The following is a 26451-nucleotide window of genomic DNA, read 5'->3' as shown; positions in this document are numbered from 1 at the left end:
CATATCTACTGCTCCCTGAAGCTTGGTGTCATCATCAAACTAGCTGAGGGTGCAGTCCATCCCATTTTCTAGATCATTGTTGAAGATATTGAACAAAGCTGGCCCGAGGACCAACTCCTGGAGCACTCCACTTGATATTGGCTGCCAACTAGACATTGAATCATTCATAGATTCGTAGACATTAGGTCTGGAAGGGACCTCGAAGATCATCAAATCCAGTCCCCTGTGCCAGGGTCAGGAAGTCAGCTAGGGTCAAAGGATCCCAGCAAGATAAACATCCAAATGTTTCTTGAAAGAGTCCAGAGTAGGTGCCTGTACCACTGCTGGAGGGAGTCTGTTCCAGGTCTTGGGGCCTCGGACAGTAAAGAAAATTTTTCTTATGTCCAGCCTGAAACAGTCTTGGAGGAGTTTATAACTGCTGGTCCTTGTTTTACCTTGGGGTGCTCTGGTGAACAGATGTTTACCCAGATCCTGATGCACACCCCTTATGTACTTATAGGCAGCCACCAGGTCCCCCCTGAACCTGCGCTTTTCCAGGTTGAAGAGCCCCGTGGCTCTCAGCCTCTCTTCATAAGGCCTGTTCTCTTGCTCTCTGATCATGCATGTTGCTCTCTGGACTCTCTCAAGCGTCTCAATATCCTTCTTGCCATGCATGGATTTTGGATATTTTAATCAGAGAATGCTGGATTATTATCAGAGAATTTGCAATTTTTAAACAGAAAAAAACCATGATCCCAGGTGATTGGGCCAGTCCCTTACCAAGGTGGCTGTTTTACAAGATTTGTTTTTGGAAGGGAAGGTGTAGGGAACCCTAGTTGGTCTGTACTTTTTAAAAGCAAGTAGTTTCACCTGAAAGAAGGACAAGGAAGCAGGAGCTTTATAGAGCTCAGATTTCTGCAATTAAGAGCTTGTGGAACCTGGAAGTGTATCATTAGATGAAGATAAGATAACAATGCTTACAATGTATTAGTTGTTATATGAATCTGTAGAGGTATGCATGGGAACTGTGCCATCTTAAAGATCATGTGTGTGATATAGAGCAAAGGTTAAAGGTAGTATTAAAGCAGACTATAATGTAACATTTAGAAATAACGTTAACATTAGTTTGTGCAGAAAATGTTTTCTCCTGGTAGTGCCATAAAAGTTAATTTATAAATAACAGTTGTGAGAAGTAAATTGAAAGATTTTCCAGCTAAGTTCTGTAAAGCAATTATTCCAGAATGCAAGCTACAACCTTTCAAAGTCCAATTGCTCAGGAGAAACTCAAACTGTTAAGACCACCAACAGCACATAGCCGTATTTTAAAGATTAGATGACCCTCAGACAGTAAGTGCTTGTATTCAGAACACTCAAATGGTTATAAATATAGCAGTGGGAATGAGCCTTAAAGAACCAGTTTCTCAGTTACCATTATTTTCCCCTTGAGACACTCAGAAATCCTGTTGAGATGTAATAAGTATTAAGGGCCTGATCCAACTCCCTTTAAAATAGGTTGAAAGACTACCTTTGACTCTAATAGGAGTTGGATTAAATTGTAAGGGCCTGAATCCTATTCCATCTATTATGCGCCTAAGTGATCCTATATCACTGTGTTCAAATAGTGGGTGGCTGAGTCTTCCTGCTGCTCCTGACTTCTTGCACATAATCTTAGGCTAAAGTGATGGTATTACAGAAGCAGGCATATCAGCAATTTTTCCTGGAACTTGAGTAAGATCACTCATAAGAATCGACATCCATATAGGCACTGAATTAAGTAGGATAGGATCAGGCCTGTGTGTGTACCACAAGAAAATAACCATTATACAGTATGTTGTTTTACCTGACACCTTGCTTTGGAGATTAAGGCTTTGGAAAATCTTTTCCAAGTAATACGTTGTATAAAGATATATCTAGCTCCAGGGCAGTGCATGCCCTGTCTTTAGGCATCTTTTGTCTTCCGAGTGTTACCTGTTAAACACTAAGTTCAGCACATTCCGAAAAATTAAATTTGATGATCTGCATCAGTTATAGCACAATGGAGACTCTTGGGCTAGATCACTTTATATGCCTAAACGACACTTACTCAGCTTTGTAACTACCATTTGTGGCACTTACACACAATTGTACATTTGCCACAGAGCATCAAGTGTTCACCCAGCTATCGAGCATGATCTGGCTGGATTCGTGTGCAGCTTTATGTGTATGTACCTGAGCAAGTGTAAGTCTCAGAATTGGAACTGGGCAAAAATCTAGAGGGAGTTTGAATTTACATCCACTGCTTCTCAACAAAGTATTCTAACCAGCAGGCCACAGGCTAGACATTATCCAGCCCCCTCTCCTGCACTCCTTGGAAAGCTGATCCACTGTACCTTGTATTTAATATTCATTGGCTAAAATCAATGGAGCCTCATGGTGGAATTAGATTTCTGTTCATTGGGAGCAGAGGTGCAGATTAGAACCCAGAGTTCCCTCCTGCAAAAGCAGCATTCCTCTTGCCAAGCTACACATCTTCTGGCTGGCTTCTTCCTCCTGGTCCCACCTATCTCCCTCTCTTTGCTTGGGATGGGGGACAGCTTTAAGGAGTGTAAATGCAACTGGGTAATACCTAACCTGGTGGGCCATAAGCCCCTGGGTGAGGGGGTCTAGAATCTGGGTCTTCCCTTTCCTGGAGTGAGTGCCCTAACAACTAAGATGTTGAGCTAAAAAAATGAAGCCTCTGCCACTGAACTGGAGGATAAGCAAGAAGAATTACAGGTTCTGTTGCACAAAGGCTTTGCTACCACATAGGAGCGGTGTACTTAAGGGATTCCTAGATAGCACTCCTGGGCCAAATCTGGGAACAGGTTCTGTATTCTGTGATATGTGAAAGTACTTTCCAATATCTAATGCTAAATGTGTTAGTTGTTTAGTAATTCAGTCAGATTCTGTAACTGCTATCATTGTTACTGTTGTTACCTTGAACCTTGGGTCTGGAGGTTTGCAAAATTCCTGACTTGTGAGTGGAGATGCCTTTTCAGGCATCTTTAAAGACAGTTGCTTTTGAGGATCTATCCTGGCCGTCAATTGAGGAAGTTCTAACAACAGTGCTTTAGATCTGGTTTGGATACAGTGCTTGCAGAAGAGTTTGGCTATTGAATCTTCATTAACAGCTTCAAGTAGAAGGCAGGGTCATTTTGTACCTTAGACTAACTAGTGAGTATATACATGTTTGGTTCACCTGCAGGATGGTCTGAAGATTCAACAGCCAGTTTCTTCTGCAGTTGCTGTATCCAAATCAGATAAAGCAGTCTTGTTATCTATCTATCTATCGGTTGCTCTGTAAGATACAAATCTACTCTGCCTTCTTCTTGACTTTGGATAAATATGGCTAGCTATGTCTCTTTAATAACTTGAGTCATTCCTGTTTCTTGAAGAGCTTTTTTATTTCTTCATAAGCTTTCAAATGATATGACCACATACACTAATCATCATCCTGTTTTGGCAAAAGGTTCCAGTGTTACTATTTTACCAAGCTTTTCTTTATGCTGCTTTTTTAAACCCTGAATCTACAGTATGAATAGTTTTCACATGTTGGATAACTACTTTTCCTTTTTTAGAGATTCCTTCCAGTGTACTTAATTTCATGAAGTCATTAAACAGGTTTAGGTCATAGAAAACACTTCCTACTGCTGTAAAATGTGGATACTTGTCCATTATGAGTCCCAAACTGCTTTCATACTTCTGGCATTGTCCTCAGCAGAACTAATACTTTCCCACTTCCAGTCTTCTCTAATAGTTCACATATTGCAGTACTAATATACTCTGCAATATGTCTGGTCTCTTTTTTCTGTGAAGGAGAAAAAGATGTTAGTGGTGTGACTACAAAGTTAGGTTCCATCCCCTGTAAGTTTGTTCCCCACTAAATACTGCTAGACAGTACACATTACTGCTTTTTTCTCTTTTAACTGTCACGTTGTATTGCATGTTTCTGTTCTGACTATAGAAGGGATTTGCACAAAAGAGGTCTGCTGGGTAACTTATACATGCATCTTCCTGATAACTGATGAACTGCTCTTGAGTGTACAAGTCTTCCAGATAGTGTTGTCACGGGAGCTGAAGATCATTTGGATTTAAGAATGTGGGTTGCAAGTACACTTCCTATCTGTGTTCTCAACCTCACTCCTTGGCCTTCACTCATGAAAGACATTTTAATGTTATGGGACATTTCATATATGCAAGGTCATGTTTTATTATCCTGGTAGCTTTTTAGATGCATAATTCATTGGGCAGTATTTGCAAAATAGAGGTCCTTTTTGTCTGAATGACTGAGTTTGGAAATACTTCTGTATATTAGAGGATGGCTGCGCTATTTTTCCCAATGGAGAAGAAAAAGATAGGAACTGCTTTATGATGGGTTCACTTGGCTCCTTCTGTGAATCTGAAGGTCAGGCCTCAGAGGCAAAACCCTCTCTAGCATTTTAAGATTTTCTTCCAAGCTTCTGCAGGCACAGACAGACCTCCTGCTGTCTGTCTCAAGAGCTCTACACTAGCAGGAAGATAGACTGTTCCCTATCAGGACAAAAAGATGATAGCCTCTCTGTCTGTTGAGTGCTGGCACTGGGTTTATGACCCAGATACTGCATTCCAAGAGGATGCAAACTCTCAGACTGACCATGACTTCTCCAGTCAATAATAGGCAAATTTTATTCATATATAGTGATAGCAGATAAAGGTAATGGAGGCAAGGCAAACAATTCTATATCTACCAGTCCTAGGGCTGTCACAGAGGAAAGGTGTGGCAGGCCAGTAGGGGGCTGCTCCTATGCTGAGCCACCCACCTCATTGCACCCAACCACTTACCCAGCTCCGAGTGCCTCCCCAGAGGTGCCTCATGTCCAGCTGATCCGCTTTCTGGAGCATGCCCACGAGCCTGGGGGTATTGCTGCCACCACCCAGGGTCTGGACTGTTCTTGTCCCTGTGGCCCCTAGGAAACACAAGCCTTGTAGTCCTAGAGGGTGCTCAACCTACTGCTATAAAACTCGGGGTGCTTCCTTTAGCCTGAAGCACAAAAAGCAGCCTCCCTTAGTCAGCTGGACCAAGGGGGCATCAAGGTATAATCCAGTCCCTCTCTCAATGCTGACCTCGTGAAGGAACACCTTGAGAAGCTGGATACCTTCAAGTCAGCTGGCCCTGACAACCTGCACCCCAGGGTACTCAAGGAGCTGGCGAGTGTCATAGCCCAGCCCCTGGCACGGATCTTTGAAAACTCCTGGTGCTCTGGTGTAGTGCCCGAAGACTGAAAGACGGCCAATGTGGTGCCGATCTTCAAGAAAGGGAGGAGAGTGGATCCGGCTAACTACAGGCCCATTAGCCTGACTTCTATCCTGGGGAAGATCTTAGAAAAGTTTATTAAGGAGGCCATCCTTGAGGGACTGGCCCAGGCTAACATTCTAAGGGACAGCCAGCACGGGTTTGTTGCAGGTAGGTCTTGTTTGACCAATCTCATTTCCTTCTATGACCAGGTGACCTATCACCTGGACAAGGGAGAAGAGATTGATGTCATATATCTTGACTTCAAAAAAGCTTTTGATCTGGTATCCCATGATCACCTCTTGGCCGAACTGCCCAGTTGTGGCCTTAGGTCCACCACGATCCGCTGGCTGGGAAATTGGCTTCGTGGTCGGACCCAGAGGGTTGTGATTGATGGCAGTCGCTCATCATGGTGCCCTGTAACCAGTGGGGTCCCTCAAGGCTCTGTCCTGGGACCCATACTGTTCAACATCTTCATTAATGATGTGGACATTGGAGTTAGGAGTGGACTGGCCAAGTTCGCCGATGACACCAAACTTTGGGGCAAAGCATCCACGCCAGAAGATAGGCGGGTGATCCAGGCTGACCTGGACAAGCTCAGCAAATGGGCAGATGAGAACCTGATGGTGTTTAACACCGAAAAATGCAAGGTTCTCCACCTTGGGAGGAAAAACCTGCAGCACCCTTATAGGCTCGGCAGTGCTACGTTGGTCAGCACTACAGAAGAAAAAGACTTGGGGGTCATCATTGACCAGAAGATGAACATGAGTCTCCAATGCGATGCTGCAGCTAGTAAAGAGACCAAAATGCTGGCGTGCATCCATAGATGCTTCTCGAGCAAATCCCAGGACGTCATTCTCCCCTTGTACTTGGCCTTGGTGAGGCCGCAGCTGGAGTACTGCGTCCAGTTTTGGGCTCCACAATTCAAAAAGGTTGTGGAGAAGCTTGAGAGAGTCCAGAGGAGAGCCACGCGCATGATCAGAGGTCAGGAAAACAGATCTTACGATGACAGGCTGAGAGCCATGGGACTCTTTAGCCTGGAAAAGCGCAGGCTCAGGGGTGATCTGATGGCCACCTATAAGTTTATCAGGGGTGACCACCAGGATCTGGGGGAACATCTGTTCACCACAGCGCCCCAAGGGATGACGAGGTCGAACGGTCACAAACTCCTGCAAGACCGTTTCAGGCTGGACATAAGAAAGAATTTCTTTACTGTCGGAGCCCACAAGGTCTGGCACAAGGTCTGGAACAGTCTGCCAGCGGAGGTGGTTTAAGCACCTACATTGAACACCTTCAAGGGTAAATTGGATGCTTATCTTGCTGGGATCCTATGACCCCAGCTGACTTCCTGCCCTTTGGGCAGGGGGCTGGACTCGATGATCTCCCGAGGTCCCTTCCAGCCCTAATGTCTATGAAATCTATGAAAATCTACCTAGATCGCATCTCTGGTGCTTTCCTGTAATGGAAACAGCACAGAAGAAGAAAAAAGTAACATACATGATTCCTAAAAGTACTCAGCTTGAATTTCCTGTCCCCTTTCCGTGAAGCTCTTCTAGGACTCAGCCTGCATACTTCTTGTCTTTTTTTGTGTGTTTTGCATGTACAGAACTGCAAGATGATTAAGACAGATGGGAGGCTTTTATAACAAAAAGATGTTGTTGAGGATAACCATTAGTGTTGCTTCATAGAGATATAGACATACCCTTAAATTTGAAACTTGGCATGAGGTCCTAACAGAGATGTGAGATGCTTTATAGAGTACTGGGGTGGGGAGGGGAACACACCTAAATTTGAGATCTTTACAGGAACTTACAGTATTTGTTTTATATAGTTTAATAAAATAGGAAACATCATATGCTATTGGAAAAAAGATGTGACATTTCTTCTGCACTATTTTGTGTTGATTGCCTAAACAAGTCGTGATCTAATTCCCATGCAAACCTGTTCAATAGGAAAAAAAACTAATTTTCTTTTATATCCTTTAAGAAGGTCCCCTTGAAACAATGTTTAATTTTATATAGTGTCACAAGAAAAAAATCTGACAATAATTCAGCAGCCATTTTCTTGAAGCCATAGCTAACATCACAATAATTTTCACATATTGATAGGGAAGGGGTGCAGCAATCTGCATGGGAATTATTCTTTTTTATTATTATGACCACTTATTTTATTTTCTGCTTGACTGACCATCCAGCTGCTTGAAATTCTGTGATAGCTGAGAGTTAGTCAAGGAGACATTATGTTTTGGACACAAACAGAGACATGGCAACTTTTTTTTCTCCAAGAGATTCAAAAAGCTATTTAATAGCATATGAAATTACTTAACTCATTGCTTTAATAGTAGAGAAATTCCAAAGAAAATCCTCTGAGACCGATTTCATTTTCACACCATATCAAGGATTTTAGGTTAGTTCATGCTCTAAATTCAAAAGTATAACTAATCAGCTAGCTGTATGGGGCAGCTGCCTCAAATCATACACTTGGCTGCTTTCACACCTTTTAAGGGATCTTATTATACTTTTGCTTAACACACTAGGAAATTCAACTTACCCTATTTGCTGATATGGAAATATACCAGACTAAATAAGAGTTTTAAAGTTCCCAAATTTCATATTTCTAGGAGACATTTATTCTGCTTCTAATTTAAAAGTTACCACTAAGCTACATTTCTGGATGGATTTCTCCAAGTGATTACTTTTTATCTGAAAATGAAAGTCAGATGATGTGTGTCAATCAGATTCCTTTATACTTCAGCTTGCTTAGAACTGAGTCTGGGTGGCACCATATCACTGGACAGTAGCAAATGTGCTTATATTTAAGACCATGGGAAAAAATGTGATCCAGACAATTATAGGCCTAAAAGTCTGATCTCAGTATGCAGGGCTTTAGAACAGGTCTTGAAGGAAAGGATAATTACAAATATAGACATGCAGGGAAAAATGAGCTAACATGCAATATGGATCAACTTGTCTCCAGCAACATTTTGTAATCCTAACAGGATGCACCAGGAGAAGTATTACCATTAAAAATAGGGAAGTATTAGTGATATCATAAAAGGCACTGGTGACACCTCATTTGGCATTCTGTGTACCATTCCAGTCACCTATCCTCAAGAAGTAAGTGACTCTAACCGACACAGATGCAGAGAACAATTATTAGGATTATCAAGGAAATGTAGAATGTCTCTTATGAGAGGATACTAAAAGAATTCAGTTTTTTTTAAATCTAGCTACACAGAGGCTAAGTGGGAATATCGTGATGTTTATAACTGCATTTAGATGAGAAAATACCATAAAGGAAAAAAGAGCTACTTAAATTTTTGATCAATGACAACACAAGAACAAATAAGTTTAAAAGACTCATCAATAAGTTTAAAATGGAAATTAAACAGTGGTTTCTACCCATTAGGTTTTCAAAACAACCATCCAGTTTGAGTAGTGCTGGCAAATAGAAACCCACTGTTAATATGGGGCTCAATCAATTTACAAGTGACGTTAGATAATATGGTACATGCAACAGCAGAAAACCAGACTCAGTGACGTAGGCAGGCCTTCCCAAACTATTTATGATGGACTCATGCCTTCAGAGGAGATCCTTCTCCACTATGCTTGACTAGATCATATCTTTAAGGTGTAGTCTTATGGTAAGTGTGGGTTAGACGCCATGTAGCAGCAGGCGCATCAGAAAAAAAGCCTACAGTCCCAGAGGCTGGAGAGAGATGTCTTATTTGAGGTGGTTTTGATTTTTCTGGGTTTTGACCCAGATCAAAACAGAAGTGATACAGCCATTTACACACACACACACACAACCCCTCCAAGCTGCATTGAAACGCACACAAAAATTACACGTAAACCAGTATAAGTGATTGGAAACCAGTTCAAATCTGTAACACAACAGTGTTCAGTGCACATAAACCACTTTCAAAATGGCCAAAACCAGTTTAAGATAAACCTGGATGGATGTAGCATCAGACTTACCTGATTTAGGTTAAATTGGTTTATTGAACTTCTGTCCCAGATTCCCTCCAGATTCAAGTTAGCTCACAGCCCACCCACATCCCAGGATGTTTTGCACATCCCCCACAAATCCCCACACAAGGTGTGTGTGTGTGTGGCGGAGCACCTTTGCGGTGCTCGCCATGTGGAAGGGGCTGCAGTAGGCTGGGGCAGAGCCCAGCAGGGAAGCCCCCCAGATCTCATTTTAAGGGGAGAGGTGTGTGGCAGAGCACCTTTGTGGGTGCTCGCCACTTGAGGGCTCTCACAGGCTCCAAGGGAGCCTGTTTTGGAGAAGCAGCAGGGGAAACCTTTCCCTGGTACCATTTAAAGGGGGAAGATGTGTGGCAGGGCACTGTGGGTGCCTGCCACTTTAAAACCAGAGTCAAGCAGCCAGCAGGTGCTTGATTGAGGCAGCCATTTTAGATCCCTGGCTGCCTATAAAACCAGTTCAGTTCCCTGCCAGCTGGCTAATCAGGCAGCAACATTGCCTGGCTGAAGCTATGATCCTGAAGGTAAGGGCAGGAGCTGTAGGGTATGGTTAGGAGGCTCCTGGTCCTGGGCATGACCTAAAACTGCACCCTGCTGGAAGTGGGTGGCCTGGTGGGGCTCTCAGTGGTGTGGGAGCCCCCAGGAAATGCCACCCTGGTGAAAGATGGGTAGGGGTGCCTTAACCCTAGCCCTCATCTTTGCATGGGTTTATGTAACATAGGAGAGAGTTGGAGCCAGGCATGGCTGTAGCCACCTGAGCCCTGTGTGGGGATAGAACCCAAAGCAAATGTAGTTGGGGCCAGGCACAGCTACGGCCATCTGAGCCCACTGGGGAGCAAAGCCCCATGGCCCCAAGTGAGGGGGGCAGAGAGTGGGGGCTAGGCACATCTGAGGCAACCTGAGCCCTGTGGGGTACAATACCCCAAGGAGGGAGAGTTGGGGCCAGGCATGGCTGTGGCCACCTGAGCCCACTGGGAAGGGAAGCCCCATGGCCATGAGTGAAGAGGGGCAGAGAGTGGAGCCTTGAGTGAGGGTGGTGGCAGAGATGAGTAGCACAAAGACATGCTGCTCCAGCGGGGTAGTGAGAGTCCCTGTGAGACCCTGGAACACCAGTTGTGGTGTTGGAGAAGAATGCCCTGGTGAGGAGTAGCCCCAGAAAGGGGGTGGAGATGAGCCCCAGTGAAGTGAGAAGAGGCCCAAAAGATGGTATGTTTGCCACCCAAAGAATGGACTAGCTAAGCCTATGGCCTAAGGGGCCCACTCCAAGAGGGACCAAGGCAGAATAAGTTGTTGATGGATGAAAGAGACCCTGTGAGAGACGGTGGAGTGTAAGAGGCCCTAGTGAGAGGAGGACAGCATGAATGCATGTGTGACTGAGGCCTGACAGTGCGGCCTAAGCTTGGTCTGGCTATAGGCTGGGAGCACTGTAACATCTGGATGCCATCTGTGAGGCATGGCCTGCAGTGTAGGGGAGGTACGGAGCCACAGATAGCACCCCCTGGCATTGGGGCAGAAATGGGTAGCCTCCTGCCTAATTAACATCATATTAATTACCAACAAGGCATGGCAGGAGAGTGGGGAACCTAGCACTGCGGCTAGGCAGGCAGCCCCACTTTGCCACAGTGGGTTAGCTTTAGTCCAAGCTGTCTGCTCCAGCTGAGCAGGGAGGCATGCTCTATCGCCCCCCAGCTTCTGGCCTGGGCTACTGCAGGCATGTAGCTGCATTTCCAGAATCAAAATGAATGTTTCTTCACAGCTTAGACTGACCTGCAAAGTATGAATCAATTGAGCCTTGGGCTTTTTGACTGTGGGTACTTAGCCCTGTAGGGTCTGGGACAAAAGGTTTACCCAGGAAAATGCAAAATACATTTTCAGACAGAGGCCCTGGAGAGTGTGACCAGCTATCTGTTGAGGGTGCAATATGCATGGCAATGACTGTTAAAGCAACACCATTCCCTCTGAGAAAGGATTGCCTGCTTTTCTTAGCAATGTTGTAGCCCATCTCTCCATGGGGAAAAAGCATCTGACCCCATTTCACATGCGTCTCTGCAGAGTCGGCTGCAACATGACCTTAAGACTTTGTAACAAATCAGCCGTTAAAAATAAATCCTAAAAAACAACCAAAAGACAATTTACAACCATGAACAATTATTATTACCAAAAGAAGGGGCTAAAAACAAAGCCAACTCTGAATTCCTGTAATCAGACACAGGGGCCACGTCTATATGAGGCACTGATTATGCAAGTACTAAATGCACATTACTGGAATTACTGTGCCGGTGATTCTTTTAGGTGACACTGACTGCACAGTAGCTTGTTACTACTGTGCAGTAGCATTTTGTCACACTCCATGCCACATGATGCTACTGCTCAGTAGTAACGAGCTACTGCACAGTCAACATCTCATGTAGACACAGACCAGGAGTTTCATGCATGATCCTGCTTGGTCAATGCACCTTAATGCCAAGTCATAGGATTAACATCCAGACCCATAGAAGGATGCAAAGGTTTGAAATGGGACACAGGTACTGAAGCCTTAAATTTCCAATCCACAAATACACATTCAGTTGCTACTTAAGCATGCAGATTGCCCGATGCCATAGGCACCTCACATTTTTACATTAAACTTCACCAAGGCCTAAAGGTCCACTACCAAATATGACCAAATGCCCCTCACTCTTCACAGGACTGAGGAGCTCAGCACCTGACTCATAACAAAGTGCCAGTAGGATTCCTAAACAAGGTATTCCCTTGCCAGTCCTTGCAGATAGTTTCAATCCTCTGTTATTCTCAAAAGAGCAAGGAGTTAAACTTAGAAAATGATAACACTTGTTTATTCAGAAAGTCTTCTTAGCCTGCTGATCTGTTGTTCCCTCTTGCAATCCCCCTGAAAATGTAACAAGTTATATATAACACTCATAAAGGTATTCACATACTCCTAGCAGATCTGGCTCTATACAGAATTCAGTGCTGCTGTAGGGAAGCAGTATAACTAACACACACAAGCACAAGCACTTATGCAGCAGAGGGGACAAAACACTCACCCAGCCCTTCAAAATGCTTTCTAAATAAGTATTTCAAGTGAAGTTACTTTGTTTCAAAATTCATAGCATTAAACAATTACCATTCCTATGTACCATACAGCCCTCTGGTACATAAAATTATAGTTCCCACTGAGTAGAGGAATCTGCCATCTTTACTATAGAATGAAAGTAAGTACAATGACCCTGGTTGTGGGTTGCTGCCTGCCTTTAGGGACTACTGTCCTGGCAGTGCAGCATGATGTGGAGATCATGCAAACAGGAGGGAAGCAGCAGCTGTTTATGTGAAGCAGGCATCATCCTGACTAGCATCAGTGAGCAACCCAAACATCTCAGAGACATCATCTCTCCTCAGTGATGACTAGAAAATTATATTTAGAGGTTTGCTTTTGGAAATTTGCTTGTAAGTAAAGTAGATATGCATTAGAACAATGGTCCAGGGGAACAACAATGGTTAATGGGTTTCTAAAAGCCTGTTTGTGACAAAGTTTCCTTTGAGGCCCACTGTGTCTGAAGCCTGCAGACACATGGACTGGAAAACTGAAGACATGTATCACACTGTTCCATAACTTGAACAGTGTACCCAAACAGATATAAGAGACTCTGCAACACTGGCACTACATCACAGTGGCCAACTGCAGAGCCCTTGGGATTTCTGGCTTTGGTGGACAGCCCAAATTAGGAGACGGGTAAATAATCAAATCAAGATGTGTGCATGTGATGGGTTTGTGAAACAAAGGAATAAGCTGACAGGACAGAATGTGGACAATATGACAACCACAGGGATACCAATCAGCAATGCCCAGAGATGAAGAGTCATCAGAAGACGAATGGGCTACAAAAGGAGGAACTTCAGAGCAGCAAAGAGTCCCTGAGGGGGAAACCTAAGGCCACCATGGATAAAGGCACACCACCAGCCATCTCACCCACTCCACTGTGAGGCGGTGGGGGATTGGCACTTGGCCCTCAACCTCCAGGCTGCTGACATCTGACATTCAAGAGAGCACTTCAGGGTGAAGCTTGCATACTGACTAGATGTACCTTTTGTGGCAAAATGCCTTGCCAACATCTTCCCAAACCCATCTTTGGGTTTCTTCTTGTCATTGTTCTATTACCTGTCTGTCAATTTGGTTACCATGGTCACTGCAGTGGGCAGGCTGCCCTCCCCAAAACCTGCTTCAGGTAATCCTGAACTGTAACCTGAGCCAGATACATTCCTGAGGGAGGAGGGAACCTGCTCCCTTTGTCTCAAGTTTTCTGCCCTTATGGATCAGGTGACCAGTTCTCTCACTTGTCCATCAACCTAGTTGCCGGGTTACTCCAAACCTATTGTCTGGGCACTGACCTCATGTTTTGGAGGAAGGGGCTTGACCAGTGTTGCTTTCTAAACTGATTGGTTGGCATCAAATAACACCTGCCTGATTAGACTGGGAAGGTGAGGTCATTTGAAAGCACCAGGCTTCAGTGGGGCTGCTGCTGGTGGGACCTTAGTGATGAGGTCACAACAGAGGATAAAAGGAGTCCCCATGAGGAAGGAGGAGAGCCATGCTGGAGAGAGCCATGCTGAAAAACAGGGAGACAGCTTCCATGATGGAGCCCTAGGGCTCCTCAGGAGAAAGGAAGAGCAGCTGAACACCCTCTCCCTCTCTCACTTGAAACTGGAGAAACTGCCTGCCTCTAGAAAAAAGCAACCAACCTCTGGATGATACTTGTGAGTAAGCTACTTGAGATGTATTTAGATATATAGCTTGCAGTACAGCAGTTGCATAATCAATGGCTACCAGGCCACACTGTTTGCTCTAAGGTTATTCTTTGATATTGCTTTATCCTGTATTGTACCCCAAGCCTTCCTTCTATACCAATAAAATCCTCCTCTGAGCATAGCATGGGAGACTTATTGATTTCATAGATTTCATAGACATTAGGGCTGGAAGGGACCTCGGGAGATCATCGAGTCCAGCCCCCTGCCCAAAGGGCAGGAAGTCAGCTGGGGTCATAGGATCCCAGCAAGATAAGCATCCAATTTACTCTTGAAGGTGTTCAATGTAGGTGCTTGAACCACCTCTGCTGGCAGACTGTTCCAGACCTTGTGGGCTCCGACAGTAAAGAAATTCCTCCTTATGTCCAGCCTGAAACGGTCTTGCAGGAGTTTGTGACCGTTCGACCTCGTCATCCCTTGGGGCGCTGTGGTGAACAAACGTTCCCCCAGATCCTGGTGGTCACCCCTGATAAACTTATAGGTGGCCATCAGATCACCCCTAAGCCTGCGCTTTTCCAGGCTAAAGAGTCCCATGGCTCTCAGCCTGTCATCGTAAGATCTGTTTTCCTGACCTCTGATCATGCGCGTGGCTCTCCTCTGGACTCTCTCAAGCTTCTCCACATCCTTTTTGAATTGTGGAGCCCAAAACTGGACGCAGTACTCCAGCTGCGGCCTCACCAAGGCCGAGTACAAGGGGAGAATGACGTCCTGGGATTTGCTCGAGAAGCATCTATGGATGCACGCCAGCATTTTGATCTCTTTACTAGCTGCAGCATCGCATTGGAGGCTCATGTTCATCTTCTGGTCAATGATGACCCCCAAGTCTTTTTCTTCTGTAGTGCTGACCAACGTAGCACTGCCGAGCCTATAAGGGTGCTGCAGGTTTTTCCTCCCAAGGTGGAGAACCTTGCATTTTTCGGTGTTAAACACCATGAGGTTCTCGTCTGCCCATTTGCTGAGCTTGTCCAGGTCAGCCTGGATCACCCGCCTATCTTCTGGCGTGGATGCTTTGCCCCAAAGTTTGGTGTCATCGGCGAACTTGGCCAGTCCACTCCTGACTCCAATGTCCACATCATTAATGAAGATGTTGAACAGTATGGGTCCCAGGACAGAGCCTTGAGGGACCCCACTGGTTACAGGGCACCATGATGAGCGACTGCCATCAATCACAACCCTCTGGGTCCGACCACGAAGCCAATTTCCCAGCCAGCGGATCGTGGTGGACCCAAGGCCACAACTGGGCAGTTCGGCCAAGAGGTGATCATGGGATACCAGATCAAAAGCTTTTTTGAAGTCAAGATATATGACATCAATCTCTTCTCCCTTGTCCAGGTGATAGGTCACCTGGTCATAGAAGGAAATGAGATTGGTCAAACAAGACCTACCGCAAGAAACCCATGCTGGCTGTCCCTTAGAATGTTAGCCTGGGCTAGTCCCTCAAGGATGGCCTCCTTAATAAACTTTTCTAAGATCTTCCCCAGGATAGAAGTCAGGCTAATGGGCCTGTAGTTAGCCAGATCCACTCTCCTCCCTTTCTTGAAGATCGGCACCACATTGGCCGTCTTCCAGTCTTCGGGCACTACACCAGAGCGCCAGGAGTTTTCAAAGATCCGTGCCAGGGGCTGGGCTATGACGCTCGCCAGCTCCTTGAGTACCCTGGGGTGCAGGTTGTCAGGGCCAGCTGACTTGAAGGTATCCAGCTTCTCAAGGTGTTCCTTCATGAGGTCAGCATTGATGGACGGTAGGGGATTCCCCTCACCCAGATTTCCCTGTCCCATAGCAGACATGGGCATCCCGTGTGACTGATGAAAGACTGACGCAAAGTACCTATTTAATAGGTTGGCTTTTTCCTGGGCGTCAGTTGTCAGTTGCCCCATCTGGTTTAGCAGGGGTCCAGCATTGCCCTTGCTTTTCCTCCGGCTCCCCACATATCTGAAAAAGGACTTTCTGTTGTCCTTGATGCCTGAAGCTAGTTGGAGTTCAGTTGCAGCCTTGGCCCTCCTGGTTTGGTCCCTGCAGGACCGGACCAGCGCGGAGTAATCCTCCTTGGAGGTGAATCCCGTCCTCCATCCTTTGTAGGCTTTCCTTTTTAGCCACAGTAGGTCCGCTAGGTCTCTGGAGAGCCAGGGGGGCTGCTGTGCCTTCTTGCTGCCTTTCCTCTGTGTTGGAATAGATTTAGCTTGTGCACTGAGGATCGCTTCCTTGAGAAGCAACCACTCTTCTTGAACTCCCTTCTCCCTGGGGTCATGGTCCCTGAGGGCCTGACCGACTAGCCTCTTGAGCTTGTCAAAGTCAGCTTTTCTGAAGTCAAGGACTTCTGTGTTGCTGACTGACTTGCCAGCTTTACGGCGGATGGTGAAGGTGATCAGCTCGTGGTCGCTGTCACCCAGCTTCCCATCGATCACTAGGTCGCCGATTAGGTCGTCCCCCGTAGCCAGTACCAGGTCAAGCAGCGCTTTGCCTCTCGTTGGCCCGTAGACTTCTTGAGTCAGGTAGAGGTCATCCACGCATGAGAGAAAGCTTTGCGCCCGCTCAGATTTAGCTGAGTGATCTTCCCACAAGATGTCCGGGTAATTGAAGTCACCCATGACAACCAAGGTCCTGGAGCAAGCGGCCTCAGTCAGTTCCCGGGCGAACTCCTGGTCAAGCTCAGGACTTTGAGTGGGAGGTCTGTAGTAGACTCCCACCGTTGTGTCCCCTGTGCCGAATTCCCCACGAATTTTTACCCAGAGGGTCTCTAGCTGTCCATGCCAGTAGCCAACATCAGCTTGCAGGGACATGTAGCTTTCCTTCACATAGAGAGCTACACCCCCGCCCCTTTTGTCAATACGATCTCTCCTGTATAGGGTATAGCCCTCTATACCCGTGGTCCAGTCATGGGTGGAGTACCACCAGGTCTCCGTTATCCCAATGACATCATATTTCTTTGCTCCTATTTTAAGAAGTGAACCCAGTGCATGGAACAGATACGTTAGGGCAAAGGTGAGCAAAATACTGCCCATGGGCTGGGTCCTGCCTACCAACAGATTTGATCCAGCCCATGGGTGGACGGCTACCGACTAAATGGATCTGGCCTGTGGACAGCAAGTGGCTCTGGTCACTGCCTGGTGCTAGGCAGGCAGGTGGCACTGCTTCCACCCAGCAGCATCAGGCATCAGCAGGTGGTTGGTGGCATCAGCTGTGGATGCTGCTGGCAAGTTCTGTGTCTGGGGTCTTGAACCTACTGACAGCATCCATAGCTGATGCTGCCATGCATCCACTGTGGTGAAGTACATCTGTGACTGGTTCTGGAAGGAGTGGAAGGGGAAGAGAGAGACAGAAAGAAGAGAGAGACAGACAGAAAGAGAAGAGACAGAGAGAGAGAGGAGGGAGAGAGACAGAGAGACAGACCTTGACAGGTCCCCAAAGTTTATTAAGTGGCTCTCCAGTCAAAGTAATTGCCCACCCTTGGGTTAGGGGAAAGCTGAGCCAGACTCCAGACAGGTAAGCCAGGAGTTTCTAACATAGATGGACCTGACAAGTAAGGTCTGAGGAAAAGGTGATTGTCTTGGTGTAGATGTACAACATCATCTTGTATGTGTTTAATGAGTAGGGGTCTACCAAACTTGAGGACGTGGCTGGCCAGTTTTGCAGGCAGAACACGGGGGCCAGCTGCTGTTTTCACAGGCAGAGCATAGCAGGGCCACCTTCATGCCTCTGATTGGCCAAGGGGCCTTGGCAGTCCTGTCTCTCCCCGCAGATTGCTCAATGGCCTGAAACTGAAGCTTAATTGCTTACCACGAATGGTTTCGAATCACCAAATTGAATCACTGTCCCCTGAATCAGCCAAATCCAAAGCAAATACTAGCTGCTTTGCACAAACCTAGTTTCCTGCTCTATCTGCCACTGTGCTGCCTGTTCCCTCCCCGACCTGCTGCATGCCCCACACATGGGCTGCCAGTGCCACCTGTGATATTAATACTGCAGGTTCACCTCCCCTGGTGTATGTGATTAGACTATAATTTCACTTCAAAAATTTACTAGCTGCATTGTGATTATATTGGCACACCAACGCCTTGATAGGATGATTAACTCTTTAAGGTGAAAATGTGAGTCCTCTTTGTTATAGTGAATATTTTATCATCACTTTGCTGAAGTCAGTTTTTTTAGGGCCAGTCTCTATTATGCTAGGAAAACAGCATCGGGGGTGGAGGTGGGTGTGCTGTGGTGAGCTGAATATAAGAAACTTAACTGAATAGGAAAGAATTTGGCTGTGGATTTAGGAAGATACCATTACTTTGGATGCCATTTGCCTCATGTTTGGAAGGTTTCCTTTCTAGCCTGAAAACATTATCTTAGAGAAAAGTTTAAAATCTATTGAAACTGATCAATTTAAGTTCTTTCCTTTACCAAGAAAAGGTTCACCCTTACAATTTATAGCCACTGTTCTTCAGCCTTGATTATGAAACCAGATATTGATATCATCCCAATCTACATCATGCAAACTGTGATTGGATAAAACAGTAACCCCTGCTGTCTGGTGACCTGACTGAAATCGTGAACCAAATGAGGGATCATTCTGAGCATTCATGAAGGATATTGAAGACTTGTTTGTTTGACTTCTGTTTGTTTCTTCCCTTAACATATTTTATTTGTCATGTGAGTTGCATGTTTGTTGCTCTGTCCTGCTTTGCTTTATGCTTCATCAAACTCATACTTTTTTTCTAGATTTGGCTAAAGGGCAAAGATGTTTTCAGCCATGCAGTGAGAACAAAGTTACAATTTATTACTTACAAGTCTCTTATTTTTCTAGCCTGATAGACTGTATGCAGCACTGAATTAGATTTTAAATTTGAACAGATGTTTAGAGTTTTGATAGTCATTATCAGGGATCCTGGCTTTCTCTGATTAAAAAAAAATCCCCAATTTTGGGGTTAAAAAAAGTAACCCAAATCCACATTTTTCCATGATCAAAATGAAACCACTAATATATATATATATATATTTATAATAGTGGTATTTCATTTTGATCATGGAAAAATGTGGATTTTGGGTTACTTTTGTAACCCCCAAATTAGGGATTTTTTAAATCAGAGAAAACCAAGAGCTCTGGTCATTATTTATACAAACCAGACTGAGAACTGCTAATGTATTATACTTACCAAAGGAGGAATCCTTGGATCATTTCGTTCAGTTCTATGTATTCTACAGTTCCCATAGCAGAACTGTATTTCAGATCATTTCTTTATTAAAGGGAATTTAGGCCTAAAATATAAGAGTATAAATTTTATATAACAACACCTGTGAAAACGTATCACAACATAAGAGAGAGCTGTTTAACTGGATTTCTTTAAATTAATTATATTTCCCTAAATTGTTTACAACTCAGTTACAGATCAATCAGAAATTAATAACCCTAGTAATCTATAGATTAAACTGACATTAAACTGAATGCACTCATTTTTCCTTTTACTGTGAATGTTGTTTGTTTATACCTTTACAAGGTTTCATTAAGGTTTTTAGTTACAGATCCTCTTTTTCTTAGGGTTTAGGAACCCCTCCACATAGGTTTTCTGTCATCCGTGTTTCTTTTTAACTTTGTATATGGTTAATATCACTTAGCTGTGTGGTCAGTACTTTCAAGGGGAATTTCTTTTAGTTCCAATAAAATGTCACACTCCCAGAATGGGGCAATTGAACTGAGACATGACTTTTCATAGTTTGTTATTACTTGCTGAAAAGGCTCAATTACTCAAAGTGCTTTTTTCTTCTTTAAAAAAGCATGGTGTTTTTTATTATCCAGGGTATTTCTTTCTGATGGTGCACAGAGGCATGCAGGGTTATGCTGTGAGGCAAGTGCATGTAGTACGACTACTCTGTGAATCAAAATAAAATGGCCTAATGATAAGGAGTAGGTGGCACATTATAGAGAGAATATTTTTAGACTTTCTGTGGTTAGTGTTAGAGACAGAACCATAAATGTGAAGTGCAGCTTTTATTTTCAGATTACATCAAAGTGTCTGTAAGTCCCAACTTGTGCTGTTTACTTATCTGTCTTATAACTATGCATGCATTGTATTGTTTAGAAAAATGACTTAAGGAGAATTTGAAAATCTCAGTTGCCTGTTGTTAATGGCAACTGTATACAAATTCTGTGAGAAGTGGGATGGGTGCATATCATGCTTATTTCCTGCAGCAGCTAGAGAAAGTTTAGCTGGGGGCACTAGAGATTTACCAGACACATATTACTTGGAGGCTGATATGAAAGATTGTGACCCAAAGCAGGGTCAAAAGAGAAGACATAGGAGTTGGTGCTAATGGCTGAACAGTTGGTCCCCTATTTACATATCTGATTTTGGCAAATAAGTGCCTGGTAAATTTTTTAACTATTGTATTTTTGTGTGCGTACATGTTTGTTCATGCTCACATGGTTCTGTACATTGGATGTCAGAGTAAAAGGGAGCATTGTCAGGGTGAAATTAGAAACTTGTCCCATTTACACTTTTCTTTTTCTCCTCAGGGCTACTGCTTTAAAACACTTGGTTATGCACTGTGGTGTCACTTACTTCTTTGTTGTAACAAGAATACCCTGTGCTGTTCATATACCAGACCCCCCCTCCCTCCCCCCTCCAAACTACTATTGCAAACTCAGGAATGGCAGAGACTGCAGTGTAGCTCTCAAGCAAGTTTTAGACTAGCTAGCTCAGGTACCAGTAGCACTCAGGATGCAGCAACCCAGAGCTCACTGTGGGCTGATTTTACCCTGCTTTTCAGATGTGTTTTACAGAAGTAACTGAACTCTGGATGCCATGTTCTGTAGGGCAGGGAAAGGCTTGGTTTGGTGGAACATTGGAGCAACCTACATGGAGAAAGGGAACAGCGTGGCTCTGATGACTTCCTTGGTAGCAGGGGTACCAATCTCCAGGGTGACAGACTTACAAGGATGGTCTAAATTAGGAGGGTTTTAAGCTTTCCGGGAAGGAGAAGGGCAGTGACATGTCAGATTCTACACACACTCAAAGGTACTTACTGGGTCCCTCACTTCATTCACATGACAAAATTCAAGCATGAAGGGGCAGAGGTTTTTCAAGCAGCTGTAGTGCTTCTCTGCTTTGGAGTGTGGCTTAACATGTTGCAGGGGTGGTAAGGAAAGGAAACAAAAATTCATAAAAATCCACCGCTTTCCTGGACATCTATGCAGGGACAGGCTCTCTGCATATAGGTTCTACCCACATCTCCCTGTTTTTCTCCGAACTCTAAAGAGCATTGTGTCAATCCCATGTGTGCGGGTAGGACCTGGAGAAGGAGACGAGTCCCCAATTCCAAATGCTGCAAAGGAGTCAACAAAAAAAGAGTGGTGCATCAAGAGAATGAATTACAATTTTGCCCTTGTGTATACTAGCTGTGATATACTTTCCAACCCTGAGAAGAAGAAAAAGGGGAAGTGTGAAAGATATGGGATTACTATGAAGCTTTGTGGTTTCCATGGGATCTATAGACACTTCTTCCATGGACTTCATTTCTCCCTTCTTTCTTCACAGTCAAATGATCCAGGGAACTCTCCCATGACATCCTATGGAGTTTCCCTTCCTTTTGGCTACCTCCTTTTTTTTTATCCTGAGGCTGAGAAAAGGATAAGGAGGGATGTGACCTGTTCCTAAATTCCTGGTGTCCTGTTTGGCCAGTTGGAGATTAAATAACATATTTGCATGCCTTTAAGAGCAAATATCTTAGAAAAGTGCTAGGTATTTAGTTAAATGAATTTATAACAGATGCTGAGATTCACTCTTGCCTCTAAAGTTATCTAGAAAAATGGATGAAAATATCTGGGGATGTGCTAGAAATGAAGCTGGAGCATTTGCTATGACAGACATTCCTGTTGTTGGGCAGGGGAAGGAATGGCTGGCTGGCTACATCTCTCCCTGATCACTACTCAGAAAGGAAAATCATATAGGTCTTAACAACAAAGAGAAAAAGCAAAAAACAGCCCAAGACAGATGGGAATGGTGGGGCTAGTTGTTGCCTCGTGGCACAGAGGAATTCAGGTCTTCTCTGTTATCAGCCTTGCTGACTATGGTTAGCATTCCTAGGATACCTTTCAAAAGCAAGGACGACTGGAAAACTGACACGTGAAAATGATTGCTGCCAGCATTCACACAGAGGTGACTGACTGACTGGTTTGAAAACCAGACAGATTTTATATGTGTCCTTTTCCTACTTGTGCTTTGAAGGGTCATCGTGTTCGGCACATCATGTTCATTCCTAGCCTGCAACATGGCTGGGGGCCAACCCTCTCCCTACCTCCCCCACCAAAACCCCCCCAACAAAACCACACTCATTCTGGCACTCAGTGTGTAACACAAATAATCTGTGTTGAATAATGTTCAAAAGGTTCAGCTTGCCTGATTTGCAAGACCCTATTGCATTTTATCCAGCCACCGCAAGATGTGACAATGTCAGGCATCTGGGTACAGGGTAATTATGGAGGTGTCTAGGGCCTGACTTAGCAGTCACCATCCCAAGTCATTACCTGATGAGCTGAGCTAACAAGACAGTAGGGTGTTTACCTGTTTCATTGAAGTTATCACCTTTACTTGTTCTTAAAAAAGTATCAGCCATTCTGTGGACAGTGAGGTCACTTCATTTTGCCAGCTCAGTGCAAGGATCCAGCTTGGAGGTTGAGCAGCCTCCATCTGCCACGGAAGTGACCTGCCAGTATCAGAGGGGGTGTAAACACCTGTTGAATAGATTTTCTTTTTAAGAAAAGCTGAATAGTTGTGAATGTCAGCAAAATACTTTTTAAGCTGCTTAAAATCTGAATTAAACCTACCCACCCTTAATATGGCCCTTTGTACTTAGCCATCAGCTGACACAGTTGGATTAAAGGAATGTAGGACTAGAAGCAACCTTCTGGGCTGTCAAATTCAGTCCCCTGCTATGGCAGGTGCGATACCATACAACCCCTTCCATGAGTTTCTTATATGGCATCTTGTAAAAAGCTAGGTTTTCTGCCCACACCATGCCAGGTAAAGAAAGCTGTTTCAGAACTTCATTGCTCTGGTTAGGAACCTTCTGATATGTCAACATCATTATTACAGTTGTATGCCACTCCCCTGATTTATTTATCCCCCTTCAACCTTTGTTTTGTTAGATTAAACATACTAAGATCTTTGACTCCTCTTACAGGATGGTCTACTTTTTACCCCCCAAATGACCTTTCTTTGCACCTGTTTTAGATTGATCTCATCTCTCTTGAATGGAGGTGACCAGAACCATATACAGTATTCCAAATGAGGTCTCATAGGTGCCTTGTACAAATGGCACTAATAGCATCCTGTCAAGTTCTATTAATCCTAGGACCACATTTTCCTGTTAGCAGCTGCAACCTATTGGCAGCTCATAGTTAACCTGTAATATTCTTTGATCATCTGGTATACCCAGCATCTGCACCACTTCAGTTGTTTGCAACTGAGGAGCTCTCAATGGGTGTATCTACATATGTGCTTTACTACATGTGCATTAGTATCAGGGTGCAGTAAACTAATTAACTCTGCTGCTATCTTACAGCAGAGTAATTAACTGCGCTGACATGCACATGTAGACAGTGACCGGATGGAGGCCAGACTCCTGTCTGCCACTAGGTACCTGACTCCACAGGTACAGCATCCTTGTACCCCAGCCAATCCGTCCAAAGTCTGACACTACTACTGGGAGCACAGGGCTGATGCCCTATGACCCCTGCCACGCTGGGTCTGCTCCACTCTGGCTTGAATTGCTACTGTCTTGGGCATATGTGTAGATGTTGACCCTGGAGCAGTTTACTCCAGCTCAAACAGCTCCACAGTTTATTGCTTCACCTTAATTTCACATGTAGATGCACCCAGTTTCTAACAGAAGTTTTTACTTTGTCCTTCAGTTCATGGCCTTGCATTTTATACCACTTAATTTGATTCCATTTCTATTACTCCAGTATTATTGCTATTGGAAGGTGCAATATTTTGTAAATATAAAGCTTAATTAACCATCTAGGTAACTGTGTTTTGGACAGTCATATTATCTAGTTCTTTGACTTCCACATATTTTTTAGGTGGAACCCATCCCCCCCACTCCTCTTCCCTCTCCTTCTGCCAATTCCTCTTCTCTGCAGATTTGCATGTGTTTAGTGGATTTTCATTGTGGAATCACTTTTGTGTTGTAGGGCAGTAAATAACATAACAAGTAGGAAGTTTTAGCTTGTGTTTGTTGTTAGGGTACAAATTATTATAGCAAGCTGTTACAGGTTTTTGGGCAAGAGGTGTGGGAGCATATGGCTTTATATTAGTATAGCAGGCTTGCATTTTGGAGTTTGGGTTGAGTCCCGGGCTTGAAATCTTGCTGTTTTGATTGGTGGAGCTCATCCTCCAATCAGGAGGCAGCAAGAGGAGTTCAGTCATGCCCCTTTCCTGAGGAGAGGGGGAGAGGAGTCCCCCTCCCAACCCTGAACCTGATTGAAGACTGCAACACTCAGGTCTGGAAGACATCGGGGCGGAGCCCTGGAGCGTATAAAAAGAGCTGTGTGCCCAGCATGAGGAGAGCACGTTCGGGACAGAGAAGAGAGAAGAGTGGGGTTAGAAGAGCTGAGGAGAGCTGCTCAGCAGGGTGAAGCAGTAGCCCAGAAGCGCCCTGAAGACTTTCTTCAGCAGGGAACAGCAGACGGCTCAAGAGGTCAGGCTCTCGGTGTGCAGCACGGCACACGGCGTCCAGACCCTGGGAGCTGTGTGAGGCGGCTCAGGCCTGCAGCCTCTTGTGTGTGGCCTGAGACACGGTGCACAGGCCGGTGCATGGAGTAGGACCTTTGGAGAGCTTGGGCGGCTCAGGTCCTCAACCCCCAGAACAAGGCTGGGAGCTTGGTGCAGGAGGGGCTGCATGGAGCGGACCGAGCCTGGTGCTGCACGAGGCAGCCCAGGCCTCTGACCCATAGCAAAAGGTTGAGTCCAGGAAGCCAGATGGTGCTCAGGCTACTGAGCCAGCAGACAAGGCCAAGCCAGAGGCCCCAGAGGTCCTGCATAGCGGAGCACTGTTCCAGGGAACAGCGACCCCCCCCCCCCCCGAAGCCCACTGCAGGCAAGAGAGCAGCCTGGCACAAAGGATGAGGACCACCCTCCAGGCCTGGGTGCCATGAGTTGCAGGGAAAAGAGGATTCCCACAGGGGAAGGGAATCCCACTCCCTGGTTAGTTAAGGGCTCCTGAAAGGGGAGGTCCCACTGAGTGGACCCCCCTAAAGTTACCAGCTTCTTTGTAGGGCTTGGCAAAAGCCCAAGGGCATTGGGGTTTCCCCTCAGGATTGAGTTTATCTTTGGGGTTTATCTGTTTCAGATCAGATACTTACCTGTGACTTACCTGTATCTGGAGCACTGGTATAAGGTTTTATGTCATTTACCCAGAAGGTATTGTTTATGTTACTGGTTAGATATCTTATAAATATATACATTGTACATATGTTCATATTCATGTTCCTTTCCCTTGTGACAATTTAATGTAAATAAATGTGTATATCGTTAAGTCCCCTGACTGTCCTGGCCTGGTTCTACAGGGATGGAGGGAAACTGAGCAGTCTGCAGTTCCCCCACAGCACATCTGCAAGCTAACAATCCCCTTCAATAGGAGAAGGGGAGTATATACCCAAGTTATCTGGGCTACATTAGGAAACAGAGAATCACAGAGATGGTAAAGACCAATTAGATCATCTAATATCTTTTTCTGCCATGATCAGATTATTCCTAGCAGTATACTTCTTCAGGCTTTGTCCAGTTTACTTTTAAAATGTCTCAGATGAGGAGGTTATCACCACTTCTCTGTTGACTTGTCCACAGACTCGATCTAGCACACTGCAAGTTTCTCCTGATACTCAACCTTCATTGTATTCCTCTCAGTTCCATTCTACTCGTCCTAGTTATATTTTGATATACAACACTGAATTTTCTTTCTCCCTGTGCATTGTCAGTTCTACTCTTAGCTGTTTCCTTGCTAACTTATTCATAATGACTCTCTTAATCCTGCTTCTAGGGTCAGATCTTGCAGTTCTCTATTATTTCTCTCATGGTACATCCAACTCTTTTCTTAGTCTCTTGCTACATATTTAAGTATCATATCCCAAGCTCTGTGTTCAGGTGCAAAGCAGCCAGGGCCATAAATAGAAGAACTGTTACTTTCTTCCTCTGTCAAAAAATGAATTTATATATACTACCCAAAGTTGCACAGACCCTATTTGCAGATTTATTCTATTGCAAGTTCAGATCTGAACTGGCTGTCTATAATCAATGCCACTTCAGCATCATTATAGTTTCTGAAGTTTTTCCCTTTGATGGTCTTATCTTTTAGATTTACTTCTTTTTATATTAGCTTGCATATTCATTCCCAAGTTAAAATATTGCTTCATTT

General features: G+C 44.8%; 1 protein-coding gene across 1 annotated transcript in view; it reads left to right on the top strand.

Moving 5' to 3' along the window:
• The window catches only part of ADAMTS16 (ADAM metallopeptidase with thrombospondin type 1 motif 16), a 185039-nt gene that overhangs the window by 33750 nt on the left and 124838 nt on the right, over positions 1 to 26451 (top strand). The gene's annotated exons all lie outside the window — the stretch shown is intronic.

The sequence above is a fragment of the Crocodylus siamensis genome, chromosome 3, assembly GCF_052110815.1.
Source record: "Crocodylus siamensis isolate JL-2025a chromosome 3, ASM5211081v1, whole genome shotgun sequence".
Taxonomy (NCBI): domain Eukaryota; kingdom Metazoa; phylum Chordata; order Crocodylia; family Crocodylidae; genus Crocodylus; species Crocodylus siamensis.
This window is presented reverse-complemented; position numbering and strand designations above follow the sequence as displayed.